This window comes from Podarcis tiliguerta (assembly GCF_965153285.1).
Source record: "Podarcis tiliguerta genome assembly, chromosome: 1".
Lineage (NCBI taxonomy): Eukaryota > Metazoa > Chordata > Lepidosauria > Squamata > Lacertidae > Podarcis > Podarcis tiliguerta.
In genome coordinates, this window is record NC_139534.1 from 103,857,701 (window position 1) to 103,884,546 (window position 26,846).

A 26,846-nucleotide genomic window follows, 5' to 3' on the forward strand; every position below is an offset into this window, starting at 1 on the left:
GCATGTGAAATAAGGAATTTTGTTTCACCAGTGATTTTTAGCCAAATATCAGTTTGATTCTATGTATGCCCCAGCTGGGAATTACTTATATATTTCATTAATGAATTGCTTCCCATAGAGTAGCCTGAGCCAATTTAACAATAAAAATGTATCTTAAAAACAATTTGAAGTCTAATTATAATTACAGGGATAGAAATCTCAACCTCAAATGCTTGTTGGGAGAAGAAAGGTCTTCAACAGATGCAAAAAATAAAATAGAAACGGTGCCCATATGCAACACTGGAAATTCGCCAGGTGCCAGGCACACGTGGGTGGCGCTGTGGGTTAAACCACAGAGCCTAGGACTTGCCAATCAGAAGGTTGGTGGTTCAGATCCAAAGTGCAAGTAGATAAATAGGTACTGCTCCGGTGGGAAGGTAAACGGCGCTTCCATGCGCTGCTCTGGTTCGCCAGAAGCGGCTTAATCATGCTGGCCACATGACCCAGAAGCTGTACGCTGGCTCCCTCGGCCAATAAAGCGAGATGAGCGCCGCAACCCCAGAGTCGGCCACGACTGGACCTAATGGTCAGGGGTCCCTTTACCTTTATCAGGCACTTGCATCCAAGTGAAGATGCCCCGTCGCCAGAATGGCGCCTGACGTCTCCACCATCTGGAGGTGCATGCCTGGGGAGCCTTGGATCTTAGAATCATAGAGTTGGAAGAGACCACAAGGGCCATCGAGTCCAACCCCCTGCCAAGCAGGAAACACCATCAGAGCACTCCTGACATATGGTTGTCAAGCCTCTGCTTAAAGACCTCCAAAGAAGGAGACTCCACCACACTCCTCGGCAGCAAATTCCACTGTCGAACAGCTCTTACTGTCAGGAAGTTCTTCCTAATGTTTAGGTGGAATCTTCTTTCTTGTAGTTTGGATCCATTGCTCCGTGTCCGCTTCTCTGGAGCAGCAGAAAACAACCTTTCTCCCTCCTCTAGCTTGACTGTTTTCACACACTAGCAACACTTTCTGTAGAGTTCTACCTGCTATATTTCATCAGCACAAACAGAATTAATTTCAGGACCCTAAAAGTCGTATTGAAAAATACGACTTTTGAGCCATCTCACTGAAAAAATGGCAACTAGGCATTCCATGTTGGCAACTGTAACCCTGGTTTAAGGAGCTATCTGAGTTTCTAACGCTGCCTGTATGGTATAGGGAGAGAGTTCTAAAGGACAGGTTCCTACCATTGTATGAGGAGGTCTGTTCTATGCAGTGTATCTGCAGAAAGCCCTCACCTGCAGAGCAGTGATCAACTGATTGTATAAGGGGTGAGATAATTTTTCAGGTATCCTGATCCCAAGCTAAATAGGGCTTTAAATACCAAAACCAGCACATTAAACTTAGGCCAGTAGTGAATTGGCAGCCGGGGCAATTCTTTCGGCAGCAGCATAGTATGAAAGTGATACTGGGAAGCCCCACATAAAGCTCAGTGTGGTAAGTCATCTGGAGTTACCATACATGGTTAACACTGGTCAGGATATCCTGGTCTGGAAACAGTCCTAACTGTCTTACTAGATGAAGCTGCCGAAAGACGCTTCTAGCCATTGCGGTCACTTGGGCCTCTAGTGACAAAAGTCTCATATTTGGAATTGGTTATATAAAACCATAGGAAGAGAGTACAATTAAAATGTCACAGTTGAAGTTCACCTGAGTTTGAGACTTGAAAATCAGAATTTAGTTACTTTATAAAGAGTAAGACTTGTTCTCTCTCAGTCTACATCCCCAAATATCCTCTATAACAACCATATGAAATTTTGAGTACAGTCTCAAGTTTCTTTTGTATTTTAACATCCAAATAATAAATAGAGCAAGATGGATTCTGGTCTTTCAGGATGCCCAATTCACTTGCTTTCATACATTTAGAGTGAAGTCATTTTGTATTAATTAAGTCTGGCAAATGTTGGAGTGTTTTGAGATAATTACGGAAGGAGTCTTCCTTCGGGTTGACTTGAATCTCCTATGGTCCACAATGGAAAGTGTAGCTTTGTAATAACGGGGAGGTTATCTAATTAGCAATTCAATTTAATCTGGTTTTAAATATTATTCAGTAATCATAGCTGCATGGTGTTACTAAAGGATAGAGTTAATTGAAAGCCTTAGCTGTGCATTTCCATACCTTAATAAGCTTGGAGAATAGGAGACATTCAAAGAGAAAAATGTTACATTCAAGTGTACCCTGTTGATCCTATTAAATCTTTTAGCAGCCCTTAATATCCTGAAGCACTAGGTTCTGATGTTGCAAACGCAGAACGTGGCAGACTTTTGTGTGACAGCTTTCTAGGGGTCTTCTCCTGCCAGTTGCTGTGGAACAACAGTGGAAGAGAGCTATTTCCTCCATGCTCTGGCTGGTGACTTTCCCATAGGAATATGATGATTCAGGGTGTGAAGCAGAATGCTATACTAAATAGGCCAGGTGTGGAAAATCTTTGGCCCTTGAGATGTTGCTGAACTACAACTCCCATCAGCCCCAGCAAGCATGGCAGATGGGCAAGATGAAGGATGAAATGGCTTGTCCAGCGGCAGTGGAGCTGCAACACTAGTTTCCTAGCAGGTTTGTCATTGGTACTCACAGAGAGAGGGGGTTGGAGAGGTCAGCAAAGTCAACCCGGTGTTTCCTGCCCTGCTCTTCCCCCTTCCCACTCCTAGTAAGCAGCAGTGACACAACTGCCAGGCAGCTAATATCACAGATCTACCCCACAGTGGGAGGCCATGCCTGCTAGGTCTTAGGACACAGGTAGTACAGATAATTAAGATGTAGATTTATACATCAGCTATCTAACACCTTAATTTAGAGTGGAGGGAGCCCTTTTTGTTTTCACAAACAACTGACCTACTTTAAAATTATCCAGCAATCTACTAATAGATCTGCATTTAGCTGCTGCCAATCCCTGCTCTGCATAATTTTAGTGGCACCCTGAAGATAGCAGCAGGGTGAACATCTAGACTTTCCATTAAAATGGAGAGCATGAGACTCTTAATCTCAGTCGTGGGTTTGAGCCCCTACAGAGGGCAAGATTCCTGCATTGCAGAGGCTTAGACTAGGTGGCACTTGTGGCCCCTTTCAACTCTACAAAGTCTTCTATTCTATTCTATTCTATTCTATTCTATTCTATTCTATTCTACCCACAGTTTAAAGTGTGTGTGTGTGTGTGTGTGTGTGTGTAAAATCTCATTAAACTTTCCAGGATGTGACTCCAGACATTTCTATGCATCACCATTTTAGCACTTCAGTGGTTTTGTTCTAAGTGAAGTTCAGAAAATACGTCATCTGAAAATTGGTGATTATCCAGCTTGGGCACTCGAGCCACGTGTAGTGGTAGAGAAAGTGAAAAGTCATGTAAAATGTGCAATTAGTTCCCATGTTTCACAGCTGAAAGTATTTTGACCTTGCTGGGGACCCCAAGGCATTCCATACTTCCTTTCACTTTATCGTTGGTAACCCAGCGTCACAACAAAGTGATCAGAGCAGCTAATGCAATAAACAGATTAAAAACAATAACCCGTTTTGCATTGTTCTTTGGCCCAGTGCTGTGATCAGAGCAGTTGACTCCAGTCAACTGACTTCCATGCAGAATGAGGCTTTTGTTGTTGTTGATGGGTTTGTGTTGCTGACCCCTGACCTCCATGCTGACTCTTCCAGCACTGCTCCCTGGTGAACAAGACACTGGAGCTTCCTGCTGTCTCTGTTACAGACACTAGCTGAGAGAAAGCAAAACAGAAAAGGTGGTTCTGCTATACCTAACCATTCACTGTTGAATAAATCGTTCTTGTTTCACCAATCCCCTGAAAAGCTGTTTGTTGTCAGAGGAAGTGGAAAAGAAAAGGGAATACTTTTTGAGGGCAACAATAGCCACAGAACTTTTTCTCCTTTTTTGTAGCAGCAAGTTGTACTGTTAATCTTGTCCTTTTATGAGAGCCAGGGTGGGTGGCTCAGGAATAACATATTTTTCTGCTCTGTACTGCAGTTTTCTCAATGCATTGCTGCTTTTTTAAAAATTCAAAACAAAACAATGTCCTATTTTTTGCAGCACCAAAATATCGCAGCTTATCCAGAATTATTGGCAAATGCTGCCTCAGACAAAATAGAAAGCATTAGATGTCATACTTTTGAGATGGTTTATACATTGGATCACCAACACAGTGCCCACAAGCACACAGGTACCTGCAGAGACCTTCCCTGTCACTCAGATGGTCCCACCTCCCACAAAAAAGGCTTGAAAAAAGCCTTCTAGTCAGATGTCCCCATGGGCCTAAACAGGTTGCTAGCCCCTACTGTATACAAGACAGTCAGTGACCAGATGAAGCTTTTGACGTGTTTATATCCAACACATTTGATCATAGAATCATAGAATTGTAGAGTTCGAAGGGATCACGAGGGTCATCTAGTCGAACCTCCTGCAATGCAGGAATCTTTTTTGCCCAACATGGAGTTTAAACCCATGACCCTGAGACTTAAGAGTCTCATGCTCTGCGACTGAGCTCACCCTCTTCTCATATCTAATACAAATCCACTCTATCAACAGTCCCGTCTTGACATTATTCATTCTCATAACACTATAAATTATCTAGAATACATTATTGTCTAGACACACACCAGAGCTATGCAGAGTGCCATGAATCCCACTAGCTGTGCTATTTATTCCTAAACTTCTGAGTATTTGAGCATCTTAGATGTTTTTTGTGCCATTCAGATCCAGGGAATGTGAACATATAAAAATTCAGCATGTTTGCTGCTAGTGTTCATCTGTTTCTTGTAGCATAGTTCTTCTTACTTCCAGTTGGTGTTCCAAACAGGTACCTAGTATTGAATCAAACAAATTCAGGTATGTGACTAGCTGTCTGTGGACAGTGTTATCAACACTGCTCTGAAATAGTGCCCCCAAAAGGCCAGTTTTAAAAAGCTGTTCCTATCACCTTTACTAAACAGGATGATTTTTTCAGTTTTCTAATTACCGTACTTCATTACTATTGTCATTGGTTTTTCAAAATGCACACACGTGCACAAGGGGCATAGATGAATGGGAGGAAACATTAGGTTAAAGAATATCAAATTAGTAGTCCTTATGGCACACAATTTTTCATTTTTCAAATATTTACTAGGTTATATATGCTTGCCTTCCTGGGGAGATTAAGCTAGTGCCTCTGTTTGCTGGACCATCATTTAAAATGCTGCGAATGAAAAAGATTGGAAGGTAAGTCCATTTCTGAGCCTATCCTGTTAAGTATATTACCTTCTCTTTCCTTTCCCGTCACCTATGCCAAGGTCAATTGAACATCACTCTCTGTTGTGAATCCATTAAAAGCAATTATATTCTTTCTGGAAAACTGCACAGTTGTGATTGCACTATGGAATGCAGAATACAGAGTAAGTAGAGAGAAGGAACCCAGTAACTTGAGAAAAAGGCAAGCAAATAGTTCTCATGGCTACAGAGAGACATCTGAAAGCATGCTGGGACATTATATATTTGCATTCAAGTTTAGGAACCCTGCTGTTTGTGTGAAGCTTCCAATGTAACCATCAGCCATTCCTTAGTTCCCAGTCCATATATCTGTCTAGGCTTTTTATTCTCCTATATATAATTTTTTATTAGCTTTTTTTTGTTAACATATCATTTTCAACAGTAATTAAACATACATCTTATTCAAATTTTTGACTTCCATCAATCCTATATGAAAAAGACAGGCTTTTTATTCTCCTATTTCCTTTTCCATGAGTCCCAGACCTAGAATAGCTGGGTATGGCAAGCAGCGGCGAATGGTGTAATGCGAGCGCATGAGAGATTCACATGGAAATTTGCCCCACTGACAGCATGTGCTTCCTGAGTCAGCATTACTGTTTCAGCTGATCACTTGGAAGGAATAAGCCTTTCCCCAAACTGGTCTGAAGTCCAGTGACCCAGGTGAGCGTGGAATCACCGACGGTAAACTGACTGGCAGGAAGGAAAGAGAGGAGAAAGGCTGCGGTAGAAGCGTGAGGGGAAGAGGAATGTGGACAGTAGAGGAAGAATAGGACGGGTCAAGGACAGACTTTGCCCCTGGCAATTACCAGCTGACGTGAGACCTCCTGGCGTCCTTCCCTTTGGGTCCCTATGAGGTAGTAATCGGAGGCTGTTTTCGCATTGCCTGTCCACTTCCCTTGCCCCCCCCCCCCAGTCTGTGGCAGCTCTTGTTGCATTTGTCGTGCAGGCCGCACTGGCTGTTGCTTGTTAGGAGAATTTGCTGCCCCCCCCCCCCTTCGCCAAAGTCAGGCCTATGGTAAGAGCCGTGTGAAGCGGAAGACAATTAGGGGCTTATTAGTGTCCCGGGGAGACGTGTAACTTGTGTTGCTGGGACTTACCAAAACAGCGAGAGTCTTATGGGCAAGCTCCAGCCGAGAAAAGACTGAGGGATTGTCTCACCTAATTACGGGGAATGGGCCTCTTTGTGTTTGTGATTCGGTACGGTTGTCCGATCGCTTTTCTCCGGCTGCTGGCTCAGGCCGAGCTGGAAGTGTGCTAATTAGAAGAGAAATGGACGTAGTGATCCTGTCAGCTCTTGTTACCGGCGGGGACAAAGCAGAATATTATTCTGAGGCACTGTTTTGTGAGTGTCCCTCTCCCAGCTCTCATTAGGGGAAAAGGCGGGCGGCTGGGTGGGGAGGGAGGGGATCCTACCACATGGACGGGCTAATGGAGCCCAGGCACCGTTACTGTGCTAATTAACGGGCTCAAGCAAGGCCTTCGTCAACCAGCAGCCGCGGCCATTACACCCGGAGACTCCACCACCTCAACCAACTGGTTAAGGTGAGAGGAAGCGCCTCGACCCAGGTGCTTGGCCACATTCCTGTTCTTAATAGGGTTGGATCCAGATGTTATTAGTTGCTAGTTGTAGTTATTATTATTTATAAAATTTGTATACCGCCCTATACCCATAGATTTCAGAGTGGTTCACAACATAAAATTCCAATATAAAAAAACACAACACAAAATACATAAGAAAAACAAAGACACCCCAATAATCCCTCTTTCTGCAACACATTCTAAAAGGGGATCAGATGTCTATTGCCTGGTTAAAGAGGCACCTTTTCACCTGGCGCCTAAAGGTGTGTATTTGAACCTCCCTGGCCCCATTGAAATCAATGAGATAAGTTAGTGGTGATGTACCTTAATTCCCATTGATTCCAGTGGAGGAAAAAAGTCAACTTCCTTAGTCTTGATCCCGCTCTCAGTCCCAACAAGAGAACAGAAATGAGGTTTGTCCAAGTGAGCCTTGGGTGGGTTGTGTTAGACTCCAAAGTATTCAGCCTCAAAGTCTGAGCACTGCAGAACTACTTGATTCAGTTCTGGTTTCTTCGCGATGAATACAATCAGTCTACTTATACTTAACACATATTTCCAAGATGTGAAATGGGCATGAGGGTAACATAATGCCTTGCAGGTAGCAAGAGATTTTAACCTCCAGCACATGAGCATCTTTAATTGTTATTTATTATGTAACATGGTCACTTACAATTTGCCAAGAAAGAGGAAATGCATCATCACAGAGGAGGACCAAAAAAAAGGAAGCAAGCTTGTATAAACACTGCATATGCTAATTTCTGTGAATAAATACAAATTCAGGAATAATTGCTGTAATTTTAATAGAAGTACAGTACATCTCACCATAGTGACCAACTGAACTGTTTTATCTGCTATCCAGGTGTTAACTGTTGATTGACAAATTTCAAGACCTTCCATTCTCCCATCTTACTTTCTTTTTAGTTCTAGAAACCATTTATCTGCTAGAAAGATAATCATTAAACATCCTTTCATATAGAGAAGTAGGATACATGAGCACCTTATGATAACCTGGATTAGGATGTCTGTGACAAAGAACAAAATAGATCTACTGAACAGTGTCATAACCTTTTGGATTGCTCTCATGATTAGAATAATGGATCTCAGTAGTCCATGATGCTACGCAGCTCAGAGTTTTAACATCCTGATAATCTTGGCTATATTTATCTGAAATATTTTTACAGATAAAGTTTCTATCTATTATGTTTAAGATGTGTGAATGTTGCCAATACAATTCACTTAAGTGTATGGGTATTAAAATGGCAAATGTGATTCAGTATACACAGATAGAAAGGGATGCAGCTATGAAAAAGGTGAAATGCATGTTAGGGACCGTTAGGATAGGGATTGAAAAATAAAACTGCCTGTGGTGAGACCACACTTGGAATAATGTGTATTATTCTGGTTATCACTTTTCAAAAAGGTTATTAGTTTTTATATTATGATTATGTTAAATCAAGAGAATCAACGCAAGTATAAGTGTCCAGGTCAAGGGAAGTAATGTGCCCACTCTAGTCTGCTTTGGTCAGACCTCACCTGGAGTACAGTGTCCACTTCCAGTCACCATAGTTTAAGAAGAATATTGACAAGCTCCTTGGAAGAAACGTGATATATAAATGTAATTAACCAATCAATCAATCAAATATTGGAGGTGTTATCCTTCTGAATACCAGTTGCTGGGAATTGCAAATAGGGAGAGCACTGTTGTACTTGGGTCCTGCTTGCAGCCATCTGGTTGGCCACTGTGTTGAATAGAGTAGGCTTTTGGTCTGATCCAGCAAAGCTCTTCTTATGTTTTCAATCACAGAAAACAGGAGGAAAATGGGAGGAACTAAGATTGCCAGCGCATTGCTCTGCATTTCTTAACACTAGCTGAAGTCAAATAAATTATGCAAATTATATGCAATATTATTTTTCAAAATATGTACTATTGTTGCTTATTAATCATATCCCGCATATGTCCCAATGAGATGTACAAAATAACAGAAAATGTTTAGGTTGCAAAATGGAGCCTGGCATAGATTTTGGGTTACATTAGTTCAAAATGTTGAGTCTTCTCATGTAAAGGACACAAAAGCCTGTCCATGCTTTTCTTTTCTTTTTAATTCTGGGAACCATTAATCATCAACCATTATGTAGCATGACTCACAGGTTTGTTAAGATCGGACACCAAAAATATTTGTGGGTAAAGATCAACATATGCCAACGTCCACAAAAATAAGCTGCAGAGCCATTTAAAGGGACCATATAATATCAATTTGTAAGTGATCTGCTTTTGCACACTTAATGCTCAGCTCCTGGATTATATCTGGAAATGCCATGAGTCAAGAACGTCTAGTTTCCAGGTTGTCAGCAGCTTGTCATCTCCATTGCCCAGGCATTCATATTTGCCTCCTGAACTGCCCTCACACCTTTACTTTAAAAATAAAATTAAAGTAAAACCTTTAGCCATATGCATCAGGTTGCATTAAAGATGGGAGCTTGAGCATCTGTGTCTTCATTTTTATCATACCTTTATATCTATTGGGATGTGAATAGATGCTAGGCGAGGATATATTTGTTATATATTATCCTTCCTTCCTCACGTTTGTGAGTTCAACAGAGTACCATCCCTTTGTAGCTTAAAAGAGAAGCTTAAATGGCCTAGTTTTTGCCTTTTAATTTAAGTAATCCAGGATGCCTTAAGGCAGACTGCATTTTCTTGGTTCTTCCCCTTAAAACAATAATCATACAGATAGTCTTGTAAAAGGTAAAAATAACATTTACTCAGAATACTTGCTGAAGAGTCACAGATTCATCAGCTTTGTTCGGACAGGTTTAAAATGGTAATTCAGTTACAAAATTATACTTTAGTCTAGTTTAAAATGGAGTCTGAGCATTGGAGCTCAGACTCAGCAGATGTTCTCACATTTCTTACTTGGTGGAAAGCGATGAGGAAGAGATGAAAAAGAGTACGTGCCCAGGCAGGTAAGAGAATATATATAGCTCCTGTCAGGGCACAGTGGGAGCGTCTCTCACAGAGTTCTCCCTTGCAAACTTACAGGAAAACTCTATGATCTTTAGCTCCTATCATGCGCCTGTCTGGCAAAACATGAACTGTTGGTTTTTGACTGCATTTTAAATATCCCACAATATGCTGTCTTTCCTCCATTCTGAAACAGGCAGCATGATACATACTATTTCCTTAATTCTTCATGCTTCCCTTTAATATAAGTATGTTTAGGATGGTTTGGATTTACTGTTTTATTATATCCAGTAAATCTAAAGTTTAGCAAATATGTAGCTCCTAGGACCATAGCTGTCAACCTTCCCTTTTTTTGCTGGAAATTCCCTTATTCCGGCACACTTTCCTGCTGCTTCCCGCTGCTATCCCGGATTGTTAGATATCCCGTAGACTGTCCCCGGTACAGGTGAGGTTGCTGATCCCTTATTTTCAAATCTGAAAGTTGACAGCTATGCCTAGGACATGTGCTATTTGCAGGGAGGAAGGATACAAGGAACAAACTAGAAAGGTGAAACTTGCTGCTTTGACCCTGGAAGTGTGCAGCCAGTGGAATTCTGGAAGACTGAGAATGACCTGGATCTCTTAGCTGAACAAGGGCAGCAGAAATGTAATTTATATCAATAACAACATACTGTAAAAAAGTTAGTTGATCAGTCTCATTGCACTCTGTGTGCTTATCGAACAACACACCACCTCACAAGTCAATTTTGCTATGTTATTTTCCATTCAACAGCCTAATAGCCCACGGATAGAAGCTATTTTTTAGCCTGTTGGTACGGCTGATTATGGGACGCGGGTGGCGCTGTGAGTTAAACCACAGAGCCTAGGACTTGCCGATCAGAAGGTCGACAGTTCGAATCCCCACGACGGGGTGAGCTCCCGTTGCTCGGTCCCTGCTCCTGCCAACCTAGCAGTTCAAAAGCACGTCAAAGTGCAAGTAGATAAATAGGTACCGCTCCGGCGGGAAGGTAAACGGCATTTCCGTGCGCAGCTCTGGTTCGCCAGAAGCAGCTTAGTCATGCTGGCCACATGACCCGGAAGCTGTACGCCGGCTCCCTTGGCCAATAAAGCGAGATGAGCACCACAACCCCAGATTCGGCCACAACTGGACCTAATGGTCAGGGGTCCCTTTACCTTTATGGCTGATTATGCTTCTATATCTCCTGCCCAAGGGTAGATTAAAGAGGTGATGGCTGGGGTGTGAGTCATCCCTGAGAATTTTTCTTGTTCTCCTAAGGCAACGATCCCTTGTGATGTCATCTAGCGGACTCAAGGGACAGCCCATGATATCATGTGCTGTATTCACCACCCTCTGTAGAGACTTTCTGTCCATGGCTGTTAGTAGCTTTGAGAACACCATCCAACCATCTCGTCTTCTGTCGTCCCCTTCTCCTTGTGCCCTCCATCTTTCCCAACATCAGGGTCTTTTCCAGGGAGTATTCTTTTCTCATGAGGTGGCCAAAGTATTGGAGCCTCAGCTTCACGATCTGTCCTTCCAGTGAGCACTTAGGGCTGATTTCCTTCAGAATGGATAGGTTTGATCTTCTTGCAGTCCATGGGACTCTCAAGAGTCTCCTCCAGCACCATAATTCAAAAACATCAATTCTTCGGCAATCAGCTTTCTTTATGATCTTTATGGTCCAGCTCTCAATTCTGATGTAATGTTTCCCATGTTTTCCATGCAAACCACTTCAAAATCAGAACCACGGAAACCAGCATTGTAGCAGCATTTTAAAACCAGTCCCTTTAACGGTTCAAGAATTGGATTGGAGGGGGTCGTCATGAAATATGCCTTGAGCATAAGGCTGTTGCAGTCTAACCTGGAGAATAAGAAGCATATGAAACCCTTCGGTGAGATTGTGCCACCAAATAAGGTCAGAATGGCAGGCTTAATGGTTTCTCTTGTATCACTATATTTAGAAAAAGCATAAAGGGTCTTGAGGCACCTTAAAGACTAACACTTTTTATGGCATAAGCTTTCACTGGCTACAGTCTATAGTCCAGCTTTACAACTCTTGTGCCCTCCATAAATTTTGGCCTGCAACTCCCATCAGTCCAGGCTAGCATGGCTGTCAATGGTGGGAATTGTAATCCAAAACATCTTGAAGGCACCAGTAGAATGCCTACCAGCCTCACATGAAGAGCACCATCTCTGCAACTTGTATATCTTGATGAAGAGAATACAAGGCTGCTCTTCAGTGTACCTATATGAGATGTACTCCCCTATTAACATGATTTATGTCCTCACCGGTGTCCCTTTGCCCTAGTTTGGAGAGCATCTGTTTTGATCCAGGTGTGACTGTGCCTTGTAGACATTCCAGTGCTCCTTCATTCCAAGCTTAGGTACATCCCCACGTAATTCTCTTGTAATCTCCAAAGCAAGCAAGAACAGAGTCAATGAGCTAAGGCCAATAAGTTAAAATCTCTTTGGGGACTGCTTCCTGCTTCCCTTGATTTGTGTCCCTCCTGCCCCACAACACTTATTTTTCCCCTCTAGTAAGCTTTATGCCTCTTCCCCCCCCCCCCACGGAACTGTTCTCCAGCAATGCATGCAGGTGAATTCCCGCAGTCCCACCGTGCTTGAGAGGAACAAGTAGACACAAGCACGAGAAGGAAGGGGGGGGGGAGGGGAGATCGCACATCACCTGACCCCCTTCAGCCAATTCACTGAGACAAGACGTCAAATTAATGAGCCCTCAGGACTGTAATTAGCTGTCAATTACCTCAAATTAATCAACTCCTCGCCTAATTAAGCATTATCGGCAGGTGGGCAAAAAACGGGCCATTGTGTGGGAGCCATGAGAAAAGCATGGCTGGCAAACTTGGTTAGTATCAGCGGCGCATTCCCTGCCTCACTGCACCACAGACACCAGGACAGCCAGGAACTTCTTAAAGGCACACAGACCCCTTCGGTCGGTCACCACCACCCCACACTTCCTTCCTTCAACCCCCCAGAGTCTCTGGATGCAACGTAAGGCAGTTGGGAGAAGATGCATTGGCTGAGTCGTCCTTCTCTGAAGGTGATGCTGTGGTAGGACTTTTTATGCCTTCACTGAGATGCCACCAAAAGGTGAACCTGTAAGGCATATCTGCCCTATAGTTGTAGTCCAGTCTGCCCAGTCTGGGCAACTGGATGTGCAGGGTCTCATCTGGCTTGTTTGGTTGAACGCATGGTTTTGCTCAGTCCCTGGTGTGTCGAGGCAGGGTGAGAAAGACTCCTGCCTGGAAGCTTGAAGAACTATTGCCAGTCAGTGTTGACAAAACTGAACTAAATGGACCAGTGGTGTGAACTGGTATAAGGTAGTGTGTCCTATGTTCATATGTTTGTGGTCATCATCACCCATCCAGCAATGTCTCCCTACACCGCCACGTTGGGTTTTCAAAGTCTGAACTTAGGCAGTTCAGGCAGCTATGAGGAACCTTCATTCATGAGTGCAGTAAATGCTACCTTGGGGGGGAAACCATAAGCATGAATGGTTTGCATTCGATCTATGGACTTGGGAGTTTTGTTTACTTATTTATTTAATCTGTATACTGCCCTTCATCTGAGGATTACAGGGCAGTTTACAGTATCAAAATGCCACCTGGAATGAGTCAACAAGCTCCCTTTTAGCTTGTTCTTTTTGTATCTTTGCCTCTTTTTCACTTAGGTCAAAGACATTCTTTGAAAGACAATTAAAATTATGTTGCCTCAGTTTTTGTTTTTAAAAGGATACAGGATTTCAAAGAAAGAGGAAAACCATTCCTAGGCACTGGAAATGGTTTCTTGCCAGGCATCCAAATTCCTCATTATATAATTGGTTTGCATCAAGTTCCGCCCTGGGTAGAAAAACCAGGAGAACAAACCCAAATAAGGTGTTTCATAAATGCTCTTGTAAACTTCTTAAGCAGCTAGTGAAGAACAGCTCAAGAGAAAATAGAATCACTTTAAATCACATATATTGTAAAAAAATCACATTAAAATGAAAGGCTTTGATTATGTCTCAAAATCCATTTTTGTGTAGCCAGATTATCACCCGGTGCGTTGGATTTGCACTGCATTAGTGATGATCAAGATTAGATCAGAATCCCCAGATAACAGAATGGAGTACACAGGATGTCAATTTGTGATATCATAGCAATAGTAGTAAAAATCATCACATTTACTGAAGAAGCCCTAGGTCAAGAATGATCTCAGAAAGAAATGGTTTGAACGCAATGTCTTGTACAGTAATGTCCTACACCCAACCCTATCATTAGGCAGATTGAAGTGGCTGCCTTGGGCAATTGGTTTTGGGTGTCATGAATGTTCATTAAAATGTTTATTAAATTTATTATTGCTGTAATTTTACCGCCAAGGAAAGCAAATGCACAGTGGAATATTATTATTATTGTTGTTGTTGTTGTTGTTGTTGTTATTACTAATACTAATGCTATATTTATATTCTGTCTTTTCCCTTGACAGGACCCCTGACCAATAAAAACAAGAATCACAAAACATTTGATAACAATTAAACAATTAAAGAATAACAAACCATTTGATAACAATTAAACATTAATAGAATTAAAACTCTCCCTCCCTCCCTCCCTCTCTCTCTCTCAAATTTCTTTAAGACATACAAATAATTGCAATAAAAACTGCACGACACCCTTTCATTTAACACAGTGAATTCCCATATTCTGTCTCAGGGGCCAAAATAACATGACCAGCCATTCCTCAGAGTTTTCATCTTATTAGGATTCAACTTCAGCCTGGCACCTGGTGTCGTCAGCATACATATGGCACAGAATTCCAAAACCCCTATGACCTCTCCCTGCAGCTTCATATAGTTGTTAAACAGCCTGGGATATAAGATACAACCTTGTAGTAACTCATAGCTTAATTGCTGTGGGGCAGAGCAGAATTCTCCCATTGTACCATTATGAGTTTGTGGGTGCCAAACACCTGTATTCCCTGGACCCAGCAAGTGTTAGAAGCAAATTAAACCCACCTAGTTTCCTGTGTTTGGGTTGTAGGCCATTAAGAGAACAAAGGATAGATTAAGAGAATTTGGGTCTAGGAAGGTCCTGCAAGAGAAATCATGCTTCCACTTCTTTCAAGGCAGCAGGCACCACCCACTGTCACAAGGAGCCTTCATAAGGAAACTCTTTCCAGACGAAAAACTGTGAGCAGTGTTAGAAACTGGGGGGGGAAAGCTAGGAGCCAAATGGCTTCTTGGGCCTGGGTTGTGGGCGCCAAAACAGAATGTCTAGTCGCCACTGGGGGGGGGCGCAACATTTTATTAATTCTTTTGATAAATATGAATTAATATTCAATTCACATTAGTGACACATTTTTAGCAGAAATTGTTAATACATGTTTAATTTGGTGTTTACATTAAAAATATTGGTACCCTACTTCAGTTTTCAAAACACGCTATTCTTTATCGTTAAACTCCTTAGCATATTGTCTATCCTTAAAATATACTTCAAGGTTTCAAAGCACATACATTTCAGTAATCCTTGAGTGTCAGCCAGGTGCAAAAAATGGCACCCACACTTTTGGAGGTGCTCGCAAATGGAGATTATTTAGGCGCAAAATGTGCCTGGCACCCTGCTAATTTCAAACCCTGACCATGAGAGGGGAGAGAGTTCCTTCTGTCCATCAAGCAATTGCTTTTTCCACCTGCCTTGCCCCACCCTCAAGCCTTCATAAGGGAGCTGTTTCCAAAAGAAGAACTGTAAGGGGTGACAGAATTTGTCATCATGAGGTAGTGATTAGGGACACAAAAGTTCAGTATTTACCGTATTTTTCACTCTATAAGACGCACCAGACAACAAGAGGCACCTGGTTTTTGGAGGAGGAAAACAAGAAAAAAAATATTCTGAATCTCAGAAGCCAGAACAGCAAGAGGGGTCGCTGCACAGTGAAGGCAGCAATCCCTCTTGCTGTTCTGGCTTCTGTGACAGCTGCGCAGCCTGCATTCGCTCCATAAGACGCGCACACATTTACCCTTACTTTTTAGGAGGGAAAAAGTGAGTCTTATAGAGCAAAAAATATGGTATACCCAATTTGACAGCTTCAGCATCTAGAACCTCCTATGACGACTTGAATGAGAGACAGAAAACTCACCCAGGCCCCTTTTGTCAACTTCAAAAAGAGCTGGTGAATTTTTGATTCCCACATGACTGATAAGTGTTAGAAGGAGGAGGTGGACCGAGTGGGTCCAGGGAATAATGGTTTGATTTATTATATTCCTAAGCTACCTTACATTCAAGTGAATTGCAAAGCGGCTTACAAACAATAAATAACAACAACATAATAGAACATCACAAATACAGCATACATCAAATAGAATAATTAACAAATCATCAGTAAAACCATTGCACACCATCAGTAAAGCAATTGCAATCTATAAATCACTATTAACAAAACAACTAAGAAAAAGGCTAAGCAGCACAAATACAACAGAAGTCATATTATAGGATTCACAATGTGGTACAGCATTCGTAATCTATAAAACAATATTAACAACAAAAATAAACTAATTTTTTTTTAGTTTATTTGGAGGTGGGGCAGCCAGTCATCAAGGTTTCTTCTTGGTTGACAACTTACGGTTTATCTTGAGGTGACAAGCCACAAGTCCAGGTTCAGATGACAACCTATAGCTAATCTTGTACCAGCCCAGCAGCAGCAGGACTGGAGGAGGGAAAAAGTGGCCGTAATCTAGGGTACCACATGCTTGTGGGGTCACCGTAAGCTGTGTTTTAGCTTAGCATTACATGCAAAGTGAACCATTTGGGGATGAAGGGTGGGATATAAATTCAATAAATGATCATAAAACAATTTGGTTGGAGGTTAAACTACCAGCTCCACAGCAAATTAAAACTGTCACACTGTTAATTTTTTAAGGCGGCAGTGGGGGGATTCTGGCCCACAGCAGGGGTACTAATTTGGCCTGCTAAGCCATTTTCTCCAAGCCATGTCCCTCTAACATGATGTCAGGTGAGGGACAGGTAAGATCATGGCTGCAAAAGTAAGAATTAGGAACCTTTAAGTGCTCTCACAATTGCTGATTAGGAAGCAGGACTTGCAGTGCCTTTTAAATTTGGTGCCAAATACAAACCTCACTGGGACTGGATCAGATATACTGAATAGAGCTGGTCCTGCTTTTGCAGGGACCTTCTTTTGAGACTAAAACTGTCAGTATGAGAGCACTCGGGGAAAGTGTGGGAGTAGAAGGGAGGAAACTGGGAGACGAGGTGAAAAGATGGAAAGATGGTTAAAATAATTATGCAGCTCTTTAATAGGTAATTAAAAGCTCACATAGAAGAGGATGGAAATTTTGCAGTAACTATTTATTTGCAAATGACACACACTGAGCATGAAGGAGCAGCAAGTACCCAGTCAAACAGTGCTAGTCTGTAAAGAAGAATCAGTTCTGCCAAAAGCAAATAGCATCCACATTGAGCCCCCAGCCCAAGCACATCATGTGTGTCCCAGCTCAGTGGCCCACCAGATCCCACTGTTCACCGCAAGATTATCTATCAAAGGAACTGAGTAAGGATTGTGTTAGCCCTAAAATATCAACTAGCCATTGGCTAGCAAGGGAGGAAAACAAAAGAGGCATCTCAGATCATGAACAAGTCTTCCTTTTCTGGACCTGAGCATTAGAAATATTCCAACCTCTCTGAGCATCTAGCAAGCCACTCTTGGGTTATCATCAGCCGGCTTTAGTTTTCTCAGTAACAGAAAGCATGCTGAGCTCAATATCCTTGGGAACTGACACAAATGCTATGATATTCTCCCTACTCCTCTCACCCCTGTCATGCGGATGTATGAGCCTGGATAGCTCAGTTGGTTAGACCATGATGCTGATAACACCAAGGTTGCAGGTTCGATCCCTGTATGGACCAGCTGCATATTCCTGCATTGCAGGGGGTTGGACTAGATGACCCTTAGGGTCCCTTCCAACTCTACAGTTCTGTGATTCTGTGATTCTGTAATGCTGAAGTTTCATACCACAGAAGTTCAGTGCTTAATTTGTAAAACAATAAGATCCAGGGCTCAAGTATGACTGGAAGCCAGACCCTCTGACTTGACCCCAAGTACAGGTGTGCAAGTTGCAGCCACTCAGTACTAGTGACATTGGGAACATGTACTGAGTCTGACCATTAGTTCATCTAGTTCAAAATTTCCTACACTGGCTGGCAGTGGCTCTCCAGGGCTTTGCACCCCCTGAAAGGTACTTTGCATGTGCCCAGAATCTCTCTTTAGCATCCGATCCCTGGCACTGAAAACAGTTTCCAAAGAAACTAAGCCCTGCCGCTTTCCCAAAGGAACATCCAGGAATATGGTCTAATCCCATGCTTTGCATGTAAGTGCAGTTTAAAAGGGCAACCTGGACGGCGGAGGAAGCACAGATTTCAACAAGTGGGAACTGGACACGGAAGCCCTCCCTGTCAAAGGCCATATGGACCAAGCCTGCAAGAAGGCCACTGAAACCCACAAATATGGTAAATGATGTTGACAGGAAGCTATACATTTTGCGGGCAAGAGATGAGAAGGCTCTAGGCACGTGTGAGATAAATCTAAGGGGGCAGCGGATCTTGTTAGGTCCTCACCCCGCCCTCCGTTGCCTTGAGACCCCCAACCTTAAGACCTCCCCCTCCCCAAAGGTGTCCTGCCCCCTCTCTTTATGTTTTAATTACTGCCCATTTTAATCTTGATTTGCATGCCGATCTCTCAGAAGTGGGCCATGCCTGGTCTCTCCAAAGCTCTTGTCAGCAACTCCCCCAATAATACACAGGAGGTGGGTGGTGGGGGGAGGCTTAAGGAGCAAATCACTTGCATGTTAATGAGACTGTTTGCTGGAGTCAAGAGAGAAAACAGCAAACAAACAAATGGACTGAATTCCAGCGGCAGCTGTTTGCTCCTTAATCTCGGCTCGTCAGAGGCTGCCCTTTGATGGGACACAATCTACACAAACGATTGTGCTAAATCTTCTAATCTACGTCCTCATTATTACATCCCTTCTTACGCATGTAAATCAGGGACAAACTCATTTTAATATGTAGATAGATTATGGGAGGGGAGGGGAGGGGAAAAGGGGAGCTACTAATGGTGTCTGTGAGTCAGAGCCTAAAAAAAGGGGGGGGTTAGTAATAAGGAGATTGGTGGGGAGGAAAGGGGGGGTGTCTGTCTGTGGAAAGCCACCAGGAGGAAAAGTGGAGGGCTTGTTGATGGCCCAAGAGGGAGAAGCTTAAGGGGGGAGGCCTCTGTCACTCTACCGGAGGGGGCCAATAAAGCGAGCAGCACTTCAGAAAGAGAAGAGCCTTTAACAAAGCATATATAATGCAATTCAATTAAACAGAGCGTGACAAGCTTTGTTAGAAAGGGGGGGCGGGAGCACACTGCAAAATAAAATGAGAGTTAACTATCCGGATTAAGTTTAAAGCAGCCACAACAATGAAACTACAGAGCACACCAGGGAGCGACTCCTTCCGAAAGAAGTACAGACGAATACAGAACAGGCAGGTAGCAAGGAGCCCTATAGAGCATGCTGCTGGTGCAGTGCAATAACAGGAAGAATTTGCAATCTCAAAAATAAGATCTTGTGGCACAGCGAGTGGGGCCTGTTATCATTTAGTGGGCTGTGCAGAAATACTGCTGTTGAATGGTAAGGGACAGAGAGGCTGCAATAACCAAAAATAGAGCAATAATAACACCGACCAGAAGAGACTTTTACAATGTTATCGGTAGCAGTTTATTCTCACTTGCTTCCCAGCACGGAGCAATAACTACTTCTGTTGCCTTGGCAGTTCAGGGTGAGCATACAACGACCCAGAGGCCTCAACTCGTGGGCAGGGCAGCCCTGCATTGTGACCTTGGTAGTAGAATCCTAGAATTGTAGAATCGGAAGGGACTATGAGGGTCATCTAGTCCCACCCCCCTGCAAACCCTGAGATTAAGAGTTTCATGCAGTGGCGTAGCGTGGGTTGTCAGCACCCGGGGCAAGGCAAGTAATTTGCGCCCCCTAACCCGGGGCAAGGCAAGTAATTTGCTCCCCCCCCACTGCACTGTCCCTCCCCCAGATAGCCCCTCGCTCTCTCTCCGCACCGCACGCCTGGCACCCTCCCCTCCATAGTGGGCGGCGACCCGGCGGCTCGGATCGGATTCGCACAGCCAGCACTGCAGTGAGAGAGAGTGAGTGAGCCACGTAGGGGCAGAGAGCTGCGAGTGCGAGCGCGCACCCCCCAGATGTTGCACCCGGTGCGGCCGGCCCCACCTGCACCCCCCACGCTACGCCACTGGTTTCATGCTGTACTGATTGAACTATACTTAGTAATTAAACTAGGTTGTGTGAACAACCCTGAAGTGAAGTACCGGTAGTTACCATGGGGGAAATCACTGACAGCGTGATATCTGAACAACAACAAAAACGTAGCCAATCAATTCTGAAATGTATGTGTATACATTACCATGCATAAAGTATAATACACACTTTGCCATGCATTCCAGTTGGGTTCGGTGTGTAGCAGATATTCACATTCAATGCAAAGGAAAATAAAGGAGGAAGCAATAAGGAGATCTGTTTTTCATGTGAGTGTGATAACAAAACACCTATGGACCTGAAAACAAACTGAATGCTAATTTAGTAAAAGTTTGTACACTTAGTTGTTGAAGAGTTGCTAAGGGACTAACTGGGCAATGTAAACGTACCAGCGGGCCCATTTGTTTCATATCCTTGGTGTACTAAAGGAATTGATGATTAAATTTACTGAGCTTCTGCCAGCTACCGTGTTTGGAAGAAGGACAGGTACAGCCCAGACCTAGGGAGAACTTCAGAGGGACAGTGTGTTCCTACCTTGCCTGCAATAACAAATACATAGCAATATATTTTGCATTAACTCATGGAACCCTTTGAAAATTTGCTGTTCGTGTGCAGAAATGTCATTGTTCTCATTCTTCATTTTCAGCTGCAAGAAAAAACCAACTGCGGCCAGCATCACCATAACACTTCCACGCTTCTTGAAATTGCTCGGGGTTTAGAGGGGCAGCAGGTGGCAGAGAGGTGAGCAAAGAAGGAATGAAGTAAATCTTGAGGTGTATGCTCTCTTAAATCTATTAAACTATCCTAAATGGAAACATTTATGTTTCACATTAATGTTCCAGTACTAAGCATATTTGCTCAGAAAGCTTTCAGTTTTATTTGCCTCTGAGTAAGCTTGTTTAGGGACGCGGGGGGCGCTGTGGGTTAAACCACAGAGCCTAGGACTTGCCAATCAGAAGGTCAGCGGTTCGAATCCCCGCGATGGGGTGAGCTCCTGTTGCTCGGTCCCTGCTCCTGCTAACCTAGCAGTTCGAAAGCACGTTAAAGTGCAAATAGATAAATAGGTACCACTCTGGCAGGAAGGTAAACGGCGTTTCCGTGCACTGCTCTGGTTCGCCAGAAGGGGCTTAGTCATGCTGGCCACATGACCTAGAAGCTGTACGCCGGCTCCCTCAGCCAATAAAGCGAGATGAGCGCCGCAACCCCAGAGTCGGCCACGACTGGACCTAATGGCCAGGGGTCCCTTTACCTTTACCTTTAAGCTTGTTTAAGTTTGCAGCCTGACCAACGACATGATTTGAAGCACACTGTGCCATAGCCTTCTGCCAGCACATTGGGGACGAAGAGTGTTAGCATGGCAATTGGGGCAGGGGCATTTCCTCCCCTTGCCCCTTCCCCCGTGGTACAGCTTCCCCATTATACTACCCATAGAAGTGCCACAGTCTAAACTCTTGACAAGACTGAAATTACACTGACCTGTTTGAGGAAGTACTTTAGAGCATGTGATAAAATGGTTCCAGAAACCACCCCTGCTCATTGGTAATCTGAAGAGTGATTATTGAGACTGTAATAAAAATAATAAAAGACAACAGCTGACAGTTTCCTGGAAATTTCCCTTCTTGCTGAAGAAGCAAGCCAGTTTTCAGTGCGGATTTTAAAAAATATATATATAGGGTCTTTGGTACTGCAAGTGGATGCAGTGGAAACTTCGAAGAATGGTACAATGATTAATGTGGCATCAAGTAAGTCTCAGATAGAAGGGTCTTCAATGTAACAACTGTACAATTGGATCCTTCAAATGATATACAAGTTTCAAATATATCATCGTTGAACAAGGTGACCAAGCAGATCATCGCTGTTCATCTTCAAGCATTCCTGGATGAAATACAAATATTCTATTATCGTTGCAACCAGTTTTCAGACCATAGTTTTGGACTCTTTGGTTGCCCAGCTTTTGAGAAACTGATTTTTCCTCAACGTGGAAGGCTAAAATTGCCCCCTGGTAAATATTCAACCAGTTTTAATAAACTGGTTCTAGGTATTGCTTAAAACCATGTTGATGAACACCATTGTTGTGTCTTGGGGTATAGAAGGTTCCAAGCTATGAGAATGTGTCTTGGGTACTTTGGAAGATCAAGTGGTTTTCGTCCTTTTTTAGTGCAGCAGTCCTTAGTTGTACATAAGCTCAATTGTTACAAAACTGTGATTCACACCAACTCCATTGATCCTGAAAACTAGCACGAGTACATAGGAAGCTGCCTTATACTGAATCAGGCAGAGTTGGTCCATTTGGCTCAGTATTCTCTACACCAGGCTTCTCCCACCTCGGCCCTCCAGATGTTTCTGGCCTACAACTCCCATGATCCCTAGCTAGCAGGACCAGTGGTCAGGGATGATGGGAATTGTAGTCTCAAAGCATCTGTAGAGCCGAGGTTGAGGAAGCCTGCTGTACACTGACTGGCAGCAGCTCAGACAGGGTTTTCTCCCAACCCTATCTGAAGATGTTGGGGATTGAATCTGGGATCTTCTGCATGCAAATAAGTTGCTCTACCACTCTGATATAGCTCATAGGCATATTGATCCAAGCCACAGGCTGCATACACACCACACATTTAATTATCCCCCCCAAAGAATCATGGGAATTGTAGTTTACCTCCCACAGAGCCCTTAACAAACTACAGTTCCTGTGATTCTTTTTTTGGGGGGAGGATGTACTTTAAATGTTCTTCAAAGGTATGGTGTGTACACAACCATAGAAGCAAGACTTTCTTCTACCCACAGGGTTGTAATGGGAGAAAATGAAATCATTAAACAAATGAAATATAAATGAAGTTTGTGGCCTACACTGGAGTTCAAGAAGAGGGCTGAGGTAGCTTGTTCACAATAAGTTGCCCCTGAAGTGTCTATCTGAAATTGAAAAATCACAAACTCAAAGATGTGCATTTTAAACCGAAAAGAAATACCTCAATGTGACTTTCTATAAACATTTTCTTTCCTGTTTGGATTGTGCTGGTGTGAAATGCAACAAATACTTCTGCAGTTTTCAGATTATGCTGCATGGTGGGGGGCAGATGATGCCTGATTTAATTTTGGCAGCAAAGATTCACTCTCTGCCTGTCTTCAGTGAATTTCTAGCCTCCAGACTAGATTCTGTGAAACATACACTAGAAATATATTGGACTCTTAACTTCCTGTTGCTTTCCATTCACAGTAACAAATCCGCAATGATCCTGACAGCAAAGAGAGCCTCTTAAGTGCTATTTCTGTATTACATTTGGCAAGTGAAATTTGGCCTGCATGCTGTGATTATTGTCCAAACTCTTGCAAAATATGTCAGGCTGAAAAACGGAAAGTGATTTTGACTACTATGCAAGTCTGTGGCCTTATCCTAGGCCATAACCCTCAGTACTTAACGACTTCTGGACATGAGTGTAAGTATTTATGGTCTTCCTCCTCCCCTGAGAATGAAATTATATGTTTCTGTAACCCTCTTCCAATCCATAGATGTGCACACATTCCAACCTTAACACCTACATTTACAACAGAGAAAATAGTTGAGGTGTTCCAGGTCCTTCTGTGGTCATGATTTATTGGATTATTGGTTTATTTTCTTACATTTGCACCCCGTCTTTCTTCCATTGTGGGGCTCAAGGCATCATATGGGCAGTTTCTAAGCAGCCACCCATCTATGAACTAACCAGACCACAAGCCTCAGTCCTGCTTAGCTTCATCAAGGTGGTGGTCTCTCATATGTAGTCAGACTGGCATCATAACCAGTGTGGTGTAGTGGTTAAGAGCGGTGGACTCGTAATCTGGTGAACCGGGTTCGCTTCCCCGCTCCTCCACATGCAGCTGCTGGGTGACCTTGGGCCAGTCACACTTCTCTGAAGTCTCTTAGCCCCACTCACCTCACAGAGTGTTTGTTGTGGGGGAGGAAGGGAAAGGAGAATGTTAGCCGCTTTGAGACTCCTGAAGGGGAGTGATAAAGCGGGATATCAAATCCAAACTCTTCTTCTAACTCTGGAGCAGAGCATCTGCTTTGAAAGCAGAAGGGCACAGGTTCAATCCCCTGCATACTCAGGGAGTGCTGGGAATTGTCCCCATCTGATATCCCAGAGAGCTGCTGCCAGTCAGTGTAGACTATACTGGGCTAAATGGACCCGTGGTTTTTCTCAGTGTAAGACAGGTTGCTATATTCCTGTGCACCAAAGGCATATTTAATCCAGCAACCTGTTTCTCTTAGTGGCCAACCAGATATTTATGAGAAGCCCACATTCAAGGCATGAGGGCAGTAACTCTCTCCTAGTTACTGGCATTCAGAGGCATGCTAAATCTTCCCTTCTCTTTTCTTCTGTAAAGTTATCAAATGAAATTATTTTGCCTGATGAAATGAACTTTCCCTTTCCACCATTCAAAAATGCCTATCGTATCTTGCATCCTATTTGATGCAACAATATTGTTGCCTCGCAATTAGAGATTATTGGTTTGCGGCAGAACAGTTTCACAAACCTTGTATCCTCCGTGTTAACAGGAAACACTCTAGATGACCCCAAGGTCAAAGGCTAACCATTCAAAGTAATGACTGCAATTCTACGCTATCAAAATAATATATGATCAGAGAGGGAAACCACAGCAGAATTCAGCAGAATGCAGAAGCAATTTGAACTTGAATTCTGAGGGTTACAGGATGGAATGATGGCGAATGGAACTAGCTAGACCTACAAAAGCAGTGGCAGTGTTTTTACTCTCCCTGCCCCATTCACCAGCAGCAAGATCCAACAGAATGTGGCATTTCCAGGATCCAATCTTCATTGTGGTTCAGCCACTAGGGATGGGGCTGAAACTTGAGTCAGTTCACCTTTAAAGGTGGAGCTACCTAATTCACACTCCCTTTCTTATTCTGAAACATTACACAAACCAAAAAACGCAGCCACCGTTCGAAATTAACATTTTCCCAAATTTTGCAATGCATGTCTCCAGGCAAGTAATGTATGACCCCCCCAAAATGTATATCACATGGTGAAGTGTGCATAAAAATGCATATAAAAGTGAAACTAACTCACAAAATGCTTCAATATACTATGGATGTTTGGCAAAATGTTAGGCAAAATTGCATACATAAATGTGTCTATTAGGAGCAATTTACATCAAAACACTGATGAATTGTCACAATGACATTTTTTTTAAAAAAAGAAAAATCACAAACTGACGTGGAAATGTGGAGAACTGAAGTTAAGGTTGGAAAAATGAGAAACCGAGAAACCAAAATGGACAGTCCCCAGCATCCACATTGTTTCTGGCAAACTTTCTGAGCACACTGGACCTGAAACCTTTAGACTGCTGTAATCCTCTGTACACTTACCCTATAAAATATAGTGGGACTTGCTTCTGAGTCAACATGCATAGAGTTGCACTGTAAAGTTGAACTATTGATCTCAGCACAAGGTGACTGAAGCCAGGTAAGATCAAGGGACCTTATGCTCAATTTTCTAGATACACAGGTGGGGTGTCCTATATGCCCAGACTGACCTGTCTTCAATCATGCATTGTTACCTTGGTGCCTGTGATTACTCATGGGCCAACCACTTGGGTCCTATGCTGCCTTGGGAAGAGAGACCTGGCCACAACTTACACCCACTATTCCCTCATTTGAGGTACTTGCTGCCACCAGATAAGGGATTGATTATTTACCAGCTGCCCCTTATCAAATAGCCTCCAAAGATTCCCTGGGGTTTTCTCTGAAACCTCCTTAGGTAGCTCAAGGTTACAGTTGTAGGCTGTTTACTTTAACTTGAGACCACACAGGTTTAATAAACAAAATGTTTACTAAATTGAAAAAATGAAGGGGTTTTAAGGACAAGATATTACACAGAAGAATTAGAGAGACCCAAATATTCCCTTTTGAGCAAAACCACAACAAAATTGGATACATACAGTTTTCTATCCCTGGTCTACACAGTCCCTAAAACTCAACAGGCTCTCAGTAGAAGCCCAACTCACAAGTAGCCTTTTGTTCCTTAAACCCTCCCTCCCCGGCTTCAAAGTGTCTGTTATTATGCTGAGATCCCCTTGATCTGCTGGGCTTCTTGGATGGCTACCTGCCAATATAAAGGTAAAAGGTAAAGGCCCCCTGGACGGTTAAGTCCAGTCAAAGGCAATTATGGGGTGCGGCGCTCATCTTGTTTTTCAGGCTGAGGGAGCCAGCGTTTGTCTACAGACAGCTTTCCGGGGCATGTGGCCAGCATGACTAAACTATTTCTGGTGCAACAGGATACCATTAAGGAAGCCAGAGCACACGGAAATGCAATTTACCTTCCCGCTGGAGCGGTACCTATTTATCTACTTGCACTTTGACGTGCTTTCGAACTGCTAGGTTGGCAGGAGCTGGGAGAGAGCAATGGGAGCTCACCCCGTCCAGCGGATTCGAACCGCCAAACTTCCGATCGGCAAGCCCAAGAGGCTCAGTGGTTTATACCACAGAGCCACCCGCACCCCCCACCTGCCAAAATAGACTCCCCTTGTCAATCATTTTCCCCTCCCCTCAGGTTACAGGATCAAGGAGGTTTGGAGATTTAAATTTCCTGTCCTCAGAGAGAGATGTGGCTTCCTGTACACATGCAATAATGGATGTCTATGCCTTGGGGCATGGGCGCAGGTGGCGCTGTGGGTTAAACCACAGAGCCTAGGACTTGCTGAT

General features: G+C 43.3%; 1 long non-coding RNA gene across 1 annotated transcript in view; it reads left to right on the forward strand.

Annotated features, from left to right (window-relative positions):
* The first annotated feature begins 5,735 nt into the window (after positions 1-5,735).
* Positions 5,736-26,846, forward strand: part of LOC310680535 — a 37,700-nt gene continuing 16,589 nt past the window's right edge. Inside the window, exons 1-3 of the long non-coding RNA XR_014512824.1 lie at positions 5,736-6,132; positions 20,796-20,890; positions 23,361-23,580. This is a non-coding gene — a long non-coding RNA (uncharacterized lncRNA). The remainder of the gene's footprint in view (positions 6,133-20,795; positions 20,891-23,360; positions 23,581-26,846) is intronic.